This window comes from Arachis hypogaea, chromosome 17 (genome assembly GCF_003086295.3).
Source record: "Arachis hypogaea cultivar Tifrunner chromosome 17, arahy.Tifrunner.gnm2.J5K5, whole genome shotgun sequence".
NCBI classification, from domain to species: Eukaryota; Viridiplantae; Streptophyta; class Magnoliopsida; order Fabales; family Fabaceae; genus Arachis; species Arachis hypogaea.
The window spans coordinates 79,989,992-79,999,343 of record NC_092052.1 but is presented as its reverse complement, the minus strand read 5'-3'; the positions used below and the strand labels follow the sequence as shown (position 1 = coordinate 79,999,343).

General features: G+C 32.9%; 1 non-coding gene across 1 annotated transcript; it reads right to left on the bottom strand.

The window, feature by feature from the left end:
* Window positions 1–1,512: 1,512 nt before the first annotated feature.
* LOC112767909 (small nucleolar RNA R71) lies at window positions 1,513–1,621 on the bottom strand. The gene has a single exon (XR_003185348.1). It is a non-coding gene; the product is annotated as a small nucleolar RNA R71 (small nucleolar RNA).
* Window positions 1,622–9,352: the final 7,731 nt, after the last annotated feature.

Below are 9,352 nucleotides of genomic sequence, written 5' to 3'. Positions count from 1 at the left end.
CAATTTGTTCTTGTTTTTCTTTTTGTTTTGATCTTTAAAATTTTAAGTTTGGTGTCTTTAGGTGTTTTTCCTTTCAATTTTCGAAAACTTAGTGTCTTTAGTTCTAAAACTTTTAAGTTTAGTGTCTTTTGGTTATTTTCCTCTTTCTTCATTAATTCAAAAAACTTAAAAAAATATCTTATCTATCTTTTTTTATCTTAATTTTTGAAAATATAAAAAAGATTTCAAATTTTAATTTCAAAAATTGCTATCTTATCTTAGTTTTAAATTTCAAATTCAAATCTTTTCAAAATCAAATCTTTTAAAAAAAATCATATCTTTTTCAAATTACTATCTTATCTTTTTATCTTTCTTTAAAATTCAAAAATCTTATCTTATCTTATTTCAATTTCAAATTTCAAAATCAAATCTTTCTCGAAAATCAAATTTCAAATCTTATCACTTTTAAATCTTTTTCAAATCTTTTCAAAGTCTTATCTTATCTTTTCTAATTTCAAATTTTAAAAATCAAATATTTTTCAAATCTTTTAAATTTCTATCTTATCTTTTCTAATTTTGAATTCAAATATTTTCTAATCTTCTATTTTATCTTGTTTTCAAATCTTTCTTAATTAGTTACTTGTTTTCTCTTTCTTTTTTTTCAAAACTTCCTAACTAATTCTTCTCTCTTCTAATTTTTGAAAATATCTTCTCTATTTCTCTCTCTTTTTTTTCGAAATTCATTATTTAATTTTCAAATATTTTTAGTTAATTAGCTTTAATTTTCAAATTTAATTAATAAATAAAATAAAAATAAATTTTTTTTTTATCTTTTTACTTCTGATTTTCGAATTCTTCTTTCCTTTTATTCAAATTCTTCTTCTCTCTTCTCTATCTTCATTCTTCTTTCTTCTTCACATCTCACAGGGAGTCCTCTATTCTTGAATATAGAGCTCCCATTCTTCTTCTTTCTTATTTTTTTTCTTGTTTATGAGCAGGAATAGGGATAAAGAACCTCTCTTTAATCTTGATCCTTAATCTGAGAGGACCTTAAAGAAGCGTTTGCAACAGGCTAAATCACAATACTCCGAAGGAAACCTCACAAAGATTTTCGAACAAGAAGCTGATGAAATGGCAGCTGAGCCTAATAATGGAAGAGATGCAAGAAAGGTTCTTGGTGACTACACCATACCAACTTCTGATTTGTATGGAAGAAGTATCTCCATACCTTCCATTGGTACAAACAACTTTGAGCTTAAGCCTCAATTAGTCTCTCTAATGCAACAGAATTGCAAATTCCATGGACTTCCATTGGAAGATTCACATCAATTTCTATCTGAATTCTTGCAAATCTGTGACATTGTTAAGACCAATAGAGTGGATCCTGAGGTCTACAGACTTATGCTCTTTCCCTTTGTGGTCAGAGACAAAGCTAGGATATGGTTGGACTCTCAACCTAAGGAAAGCCTAGACTCTTGGAAAAAATTGGTCAATACTTTCTTGGCCAAGTTCTTTCCACCTTAGAAGATGAGCAAAATCAGAGTGGAAATTCAAACCTTTAGACAAAAAGAAGGTGAATCCCTCTATGAAGCTTGGGAAATATACAAGCAACTGATTAGGAGATGTCCTTTTGACATGCTCTCAAAATGGTCTATCTTAGGTATATTCTATGATGGTCTCTCTGAGATGTCCAAAATATCATTGGACAGCTCTGCAAGTGGATCATTCCACTTGAAGAAAATGCCTGCAGAAGCAAGAGAACTCATTGAGATGGTTGCAAACAATCAATTCATGTACACTTCTGAAAGAAACCATGTGAATAATAGGGTAGCTCAGAAGAAAGGAGTTCTTGAAGTAGACACTCTGAATGCCATACGGATCCAGAAAATTTTAGAAGTGGGGGAAAATAATATAGCAAAATAATAAAAAATATTAATATTAATATATTTAGATATTTAAATTTTGGAGTATATTAGCTAATCAACTTTCTAATAAATAAATATAATTAATACATCTAAAAGTATAGTAATTTAGTTAAAATTTTTCTTTTCATTTCAATATTTTGGTAATATTGCATAAGCTATATTTATTATTAATATTTGTGTCTAGTTAAGCATTTAATATCTGTCAAATTATATTTATATTGATTATTTTTTATATGATACAAAAAAAATTATAACTCAAGAGCTAAAAAATTTATAAAAAATATAACTCGAATGAACTAAACTAAAATTTTGACAATTTTTTTATTTTGGTGTCTGAATTTTTTCTAAAATTATGCGAGAAAGACAAAAAATTTGTGAAAAAATAAAAATTCAAATCAAACAATCACAATTATTTTTATATGTATGTATAAACAAAATAATATATTTTTCTCTATTAAATAAATATTAAATAATTTTTTGATATTTAATTGAAAAGTTAACATTTTATAATATTATAGTAAACGTTTTTTTAACGAAAACAATATTATATGTATGTATAAACAAAATTAAATTAAATAAAACAATAAAAAATAAATAAATGATATATATTATAAAAAAGGTATTAAATACTAATAATCTCATTTATATTTAAAAAGTTAAGTTTAACTTTAGGCAATTAAATAATTAGATTTTTATTAGTTATTATTAATATTTGTTTTGAATTATATAATATAATAATTTTTATTATTGTATTAATATCTAATAATATAAATGTTTCTTATACATAATTTTTTTGAAGTGTGGGAAAAATAAATTATTATAATGGGGCAATTCTCTACACATATATAATTGTTATTAGTTTTTTAAAAAGTCAATGGGGGCAATTGCCCCCACACTACCACACATAGATCTGTCCCTGGCCATAGAACAAGATCTTGACCCAGCAGATCAATATGATCTCTCAACATTTGACTGAAATGCAAGCTGCAACTGGCATCACTCAAGAAGCTTCCTCTGAAGGAGAACCTTATGATCCTGAACAACCCATGATGGAGGAGGTGCATTACATGGGAGAATCCTATAGAAATACCTATAATCCATCATGGAGGAACCATCCTAACCTTTTATGGAAGGATCAACAGAAGCCTCAGCAAGGCTTCAATAATAATCAATGTGGAAGAACCTACAATAGGTTCAACAATAGGCCACCATTCTCGTCTTCTCAGGAACATATGGAGACTCCTAGGTGGAGCCTTTCTGACTTAGTCACTATAGTCTCCAACCTCTCTAAGACCACTCATAGTTTCATAACTGAAACAAGGTTCTCTATCAAAATTTGGAGGTACAAGTCGGTCAACTGAGCAAGAGAATCCCTGAGACTCCTCCTAACACTCTTCCTAGTAACACTGAAGTAAATCCAAGAGAAGAGTGTAAGGCCATCACTACTAAAGCTGAGGCTGAATCTGAAGGGAGTAATCTGGCGTTGAACGCCAATAATGTGCTCCCTAATGGGCATTCAATGCCCAATGCTACACCTTTAATGGCATTGAATGCCAAGAAGGAGGTCCCTCTTGGGCGTTCAACGCCCAAATTGGTAGAGAAGCTGGCGTTGAACGCCAGTGAAGATGTCCCCATTGAGCATTCAACGCCCAAAAGGCCACAAGAAGTAGAGTTGAACGACACTAAAGGTGTTCCTACTGAGTATTCAACACCCACTGATGAAGTCCCTATCCTAGAATTAAAGGAAGCCAAGGCTCATGTAGAGACCATAGAGGTCCCCTTGCAAGCACTTTTGCAATTCATGAGTTTTGATGAATACTCATCCTCTGATGAGGATGAGAAAACTAGGGAAGAGCAAGTTGCTTGGTACCTGATGAGCAGAAAATTGATGGTATAGAATTTCACAATTGAATTCTCGTTGCAAGTATAGTTTCTAAACCAACAATAATCCTTTCATACAAAAATTTGGTTGTCACAAAAATAAACCTCGATGAAAATAACCGAAGTATTCAAATCTCGGGTCGTTCTCCCTAGGAATTGTAATAAAGTGTTCTTGTTATTGGCTACGAAGTATGTTTGGGATTTTTGAGATAATAGACAAGAAGTATAAATGGCAAAGGAAATAAACTAACAACTAACAAAGCTCTTAGCAAGGTATGAGAACTAGAAGTCCTATTTTCATTATCCTCCTCAATTGTGAGAACAATTGTCCATTGCTCCACTTAGTTAACCTCTAACTGTGAAGAAAAGTCAAGTGGATATCAACTTGAGACCACAAGTTCTAGTCTAATCATGATGAAAGACTAGTTTTTGTGATAATTCAAGTCAACTAGCAACTTCCAATTATGAATCAACAAATGAGTTTGATAACTCAAGAGTCACTAATTACTCAACCATAGCCAAGAGAAAGAAAAACCTAACTCATAACTAAAGGAAGCATTTCATCAAACACATAAAAGGCAATAAAGGTAAACAATATGAATTACAAGAATTAAAGAGAGATCTAACTACAAAGGCAAGAAATCAACAATAGAAAACTAAAGCAAAGATATGAAGACATGGAAATCATAAATTACATTGAAAGGAAAAGGAGATCTAAAAAAGAATCCATAAACTACAACTAATAATACAAGAAAAGTACAAGAGAAGTAGAATGCTACAACTACAAGAGAACAATTGAAGATGAAGAAGGAGAATTAAAAAAAAAAAGAGAAGAAGTAGATCTAGATCTAAACCTAATCCTAATTCTAGAGAGAGGTGAGAGCTTTTCTCTCTATAAACTAACTAAAACATGATGAAAACTAAACTAAAACTAACCAACTCACTAATTGGTTCATCCCTCTTTATTCCTTGGGTTAAATAGTATCAGAAGCGAGTTGTATTGGGCCCAAAATACTTCAGAAATCGCTGGCCACGAGTTTCTTTTAGTGAGTCACATGCAGCTTCCCACACATGCACGTCATGTACACGTACGCGTCCCTAAACGCCAGGAAACTATTATAAATCTTATATCATTTTGAAGCCCTAGATGTTATCTTTCCAACACAACTAGAACCGCCTCATTTGGACCTATGTAGCTCAAGTTATAATCGATTAAGTGCGAAGAGGTCGGGATTGACAGCTTTGTGATTCCTTCATTTCTTCATGAGTTCTCCATTTCTACATGCTTTTTCTTCATTCCCTCAATCCAATCTTTGCCTCCTAAACCTGAAATAACTTAACAAACATATCAAGGCATCTAATGGAATCAAGGTGAATTAAGTTTAGCTATTTTAAGACCTAAAAAGCATGTTTTCACTCTTAAACACAATTAAAGGAGAATTTACAAAACCATGCTATTTTATTGAATAAATGTGGGAAAAGATGATAAAATCCCTCTAAAATTAAACATAAGATAAACCCTAAAAATGGGGTTTATCAGTACCTAGGAGCTCTCATGAAGCTAAATGCTAAGTTATTTGGAGTAAAGACATTGGAGGAAGAACCTCTAGTGCTCACCAAAGAACTCAATGCTTTGGTTCAGCAGAAGCTGCCTCAAAAGCTTCCAGATTCTGGATGCTTCCTAATTCCTTGCACCATAGGCACCATGACCTTTGAGAAGGCTCTGTGTGACCTAGGGTCAAGTATAAACCTCATGCCACTCTCTGTGATGGAGAAGTTGGGCATCCTTGAGGTACAAGCTACAAACATCTCACTAGAGATGGCAGAGAAGTCAAAAGAAAGAGCATATGGCCTTGTAGAGGAGATCTTGGTGAAGGTTGAAGACCTTTACATCCCTGCAAACTTCATAATTTTAGATACTGGGGAAGATGAGGATGAGTCTATCATCCTTGGAAGACCTTTCCTAGCCACTACCAATGCTATCATTGATGTAGCAAAGAGAGAATTGATTTTACAACTAGGGGAGGAGCACATCTTGTTCAAGATGCCTCACCCCAACTCTCCATCTGAGAAAAAAGAGATAACTGTGCAACACTTAGTGTTCCAACCATCTCTCTCAATGCAGAGCTTTACTAAGCCCCCAGACACCAATTCTAATTTTGGTGTTGGGCAGCCATCAACAAACACTGAGAACAAAGGTACTAAGAGGAAAGTACTTAAAGGCTGGAGGGCCAAAAAGATCCCCACAGAAGGCCTCTCACCTGGCATGAGAGTTGTCTTCACCAAGAAACCAGTCATACCACATAAAGTGAGTCGCGTCTTATTTCTAGAACATGTAGAGCTCATCCATGAGAAGACAGGAAGAAAGTTCACTGTAAGGGACGAAATTCTGAGCCCATATCATTCTTCGTAAGGAGCTAACCATCAAGCTAGTGACGTTAAAGAAGCGCTTGTTGGGAGGCAACCCAACCATAGTTATTATTTATGTTTTTCTTTGAATTCATTTTTCTTAATTATTTTCTTTAGGTTCATGATCATATGCATTAGTCAAAACAGAGACAGAAATATTCAGAAGCAGAAACAGAATACTGATAAACCACTATTTTATGGTTTATCTTGTACTCAATTGAGTGGATTTTATTAATCTTTACCCACTTATTCATACTATTTGCATGTTTTATATTTTCCTTCCTGATTTTGTGTTATGATTGAAAACATGCTCCTTTGACCTTAATTTCATTAATATTAATTCTCCCTTTATACCACTCGATGCCGTGATATGTGTGTTAAGTGTTTTCAGAGATTACAGGGCAGGAATGGCTTGGAGGATGGAAAGGAAGCATGCAAAAGTGGAAGGAATACAAGAAGTTGAAGGAACTGCAAAGCTGTCAGCCTGACCCTTTCGCACTAAAACAGTCATAACATGAGCTACAGAGGTCCAAACGACGCGGCTCTAGTTGTGTTGGAAAGCTAACGTCCGGGGCTTCGATTTGATATATATTATGTCATAATTTCCTTGACGCTAGGCGATGCGAACGCGTGCTCCACGCGGATGCGTCGCAGTGACGAAAATCAGCGTGGCAGATTTCTTCTCCAGCAATTTCTGGGCTGTTTTCGACCAAGTTTTCGGCCCAGAAAACACAGATTAGAGGCTATAAAGTAGGGAAATCCATTCATTCATGATAATCAGCTCATAATTCATAATTTTAGGATTAGATGTAGTTTTTAGAGAGAGAGGTTCTCTCCTCTCTCTTAGGATTTAGTTTTAGGATTTAGGATTATTTCTTCTTCATCACAGGTTCAATGTTCCTTTAATTTATGTTTCTCTTTTACTTTTATATACTCTAATGCTTTTATTTATATTTGACTTATGTTGCCCAATTGGCTTATGAACCCTTCATGTTAGGATTTTCTTAATTAATAATTTGAGGTATTTCAGATTTATGATTCTTATTTAGCTTTTTTTATATTCTTGGCTTTAATTGATTAACTGGAAGCTCTTGAGTTATCAACTATCCGTGATTGGTTGTTATGTCGGCTAATTAACTGGTATTCCACTAACTCTAGTCTTTCCTTAGGAGTTGGCTAGGGCTTGGGAATCTAACTAATTAGTTCACTTGACTTTCCGTTGCTTTCATAAGGGTTAACTAAGTGGGATTAACTTCCATTCTCATAGGAGTAACTAGGATAAGACTTCCGAATTTTCATACTTTGCTAAGAGTTTATTTTATAGTTATTCATTTATTTTACTTGTCATTTAAATTAATTGCTCCTTACTTTCAAAACCCCCAATTTACAAAACTCATAACCAATAATAAGAACATACCTCCCTGCAATTCCTTGAGAAGACGACCCGAGGTTTGAATACTTCGGTTATCAATTTTAAAGGGGTTTGTTACTTGTGACAACCAAAACTTTTGTAAGAAAGGACCTTTGTTGGTTTAGAAGTTATACCTGCAACGAGCACTTATCTGCAAATTTCTAGACCACGCAAAAGTTCTATCTTCAAAATGGTGTCGTTGCCGGGAAATTGCAAACGTGTGCCTTATTATTGGTTATTGTAAATATTTGCTTTTTGCTTGTTTATTTATTTTTATTTTTGTTTTTATTTTTACTTTTTCGTAAATTAAGAGGTTATTGGTTTTTATTTAGTTATTAAAAATTTTTTTCAAAAATTTGTTCTTGGTGTTCATCTTGATCTACGAGTTGTTCTTCGTGTTCATCTTGACATTCAAGTTGTTCTTAGTTGTTTTCTTTGCTTTGATCTAAAAATTCTAAGTTTGGTGTCATTTTATTATTTTTCTCTTTCCTCATTTAATTCAAAAATATCTTTTCTCTTTATTTTAATTGGATTTTCAAATTTTCCTTTAAAAAATTCAGATTTTTATTTTAAAACTTTTTTTTATCTTATCTTATCTTAGTTTTAAATTTCAAAATTCAAAAATTTTTAAAAAATTTATCTTTTTTCAAAATCTTATCTTATCTTAATTTCAAAAATCAAATTTCAAATTTCAATATTTAAATTCTAAAATTCAAAATCCAAATTTCAAATTTCAAATTTAAAAATTTTAAAAATCAAACCTTTTCAAAATTTAAATCTTTTTCAAAACTTTTTCTTATATTGTTGACTTTTACAAAATTCAAATTTTAAAATTCAAATTTCAAAATTTAAAATTCAAATTTCAAAATTTAATTTTCAAATTCAAAATTTAAATTTCAATAACCTTTTAATTTAAATTTATTTTTATTTTTGTTTTTAATTTTTTTTTGTTATTATGCGTTCTCACCCCCATCGCTTTGAGTTTGGTTCTAATGCTGTTGTAAGGAATGGAAATTATAACAGGAACATGCATCAAAGTCAAAACAATCAGAGATGGAAGGAGCCACGAGGATCTGATCAACCCTTTCGGCAACATCACCTTCCAAGATACCATGGACAACGACCATCCTACAATGCATGGCAAGACAATAGATATGGTGGACCCCCTTGTAGTTACCAGTAAGCTCCATCATATGCCAATGAACCTCCTCCTCAAAATAGCTTTGGACTACCATACTCACAAGCCCCTTTCCACCATTCACCTCCATATGACCCTAACCCGTATCCACCATACCAACCACCTTATGAGCCAAATGAACCCTCCTATCCACCCCAAACCTCCATGGAGAAAGCATTTACCGATCTAAACTCTACTATACAAGCTCTCGTCGCCCAAATCGGACCACCAAATACCTTCAACAATCAACCCTCAAGCTCTTTTACACTTCCTTTTCAACCACAGAACGATCTCTCCATCCCATCGCCACCATCCATGGAAGAGCACCCACATCCATCAATCCAAGAGCAACATGATCCCAATGAAGCTATTGACATGGAACAAGAGAGAAGGGATCATCTTCACGAATCCATACTTCATAAGGAGCTAGAGGAGGCCCTAAAGGTGAAGGTAGTAAAGACCCTTGAAGATGAAAGAATAGTTGAAAGGAGTTGTCATGGAAAGAAAATCATCAAGGATGAGTACGATTTTATATTAAAACTACTGGACAAAGCAGTAATTATTAAAGAG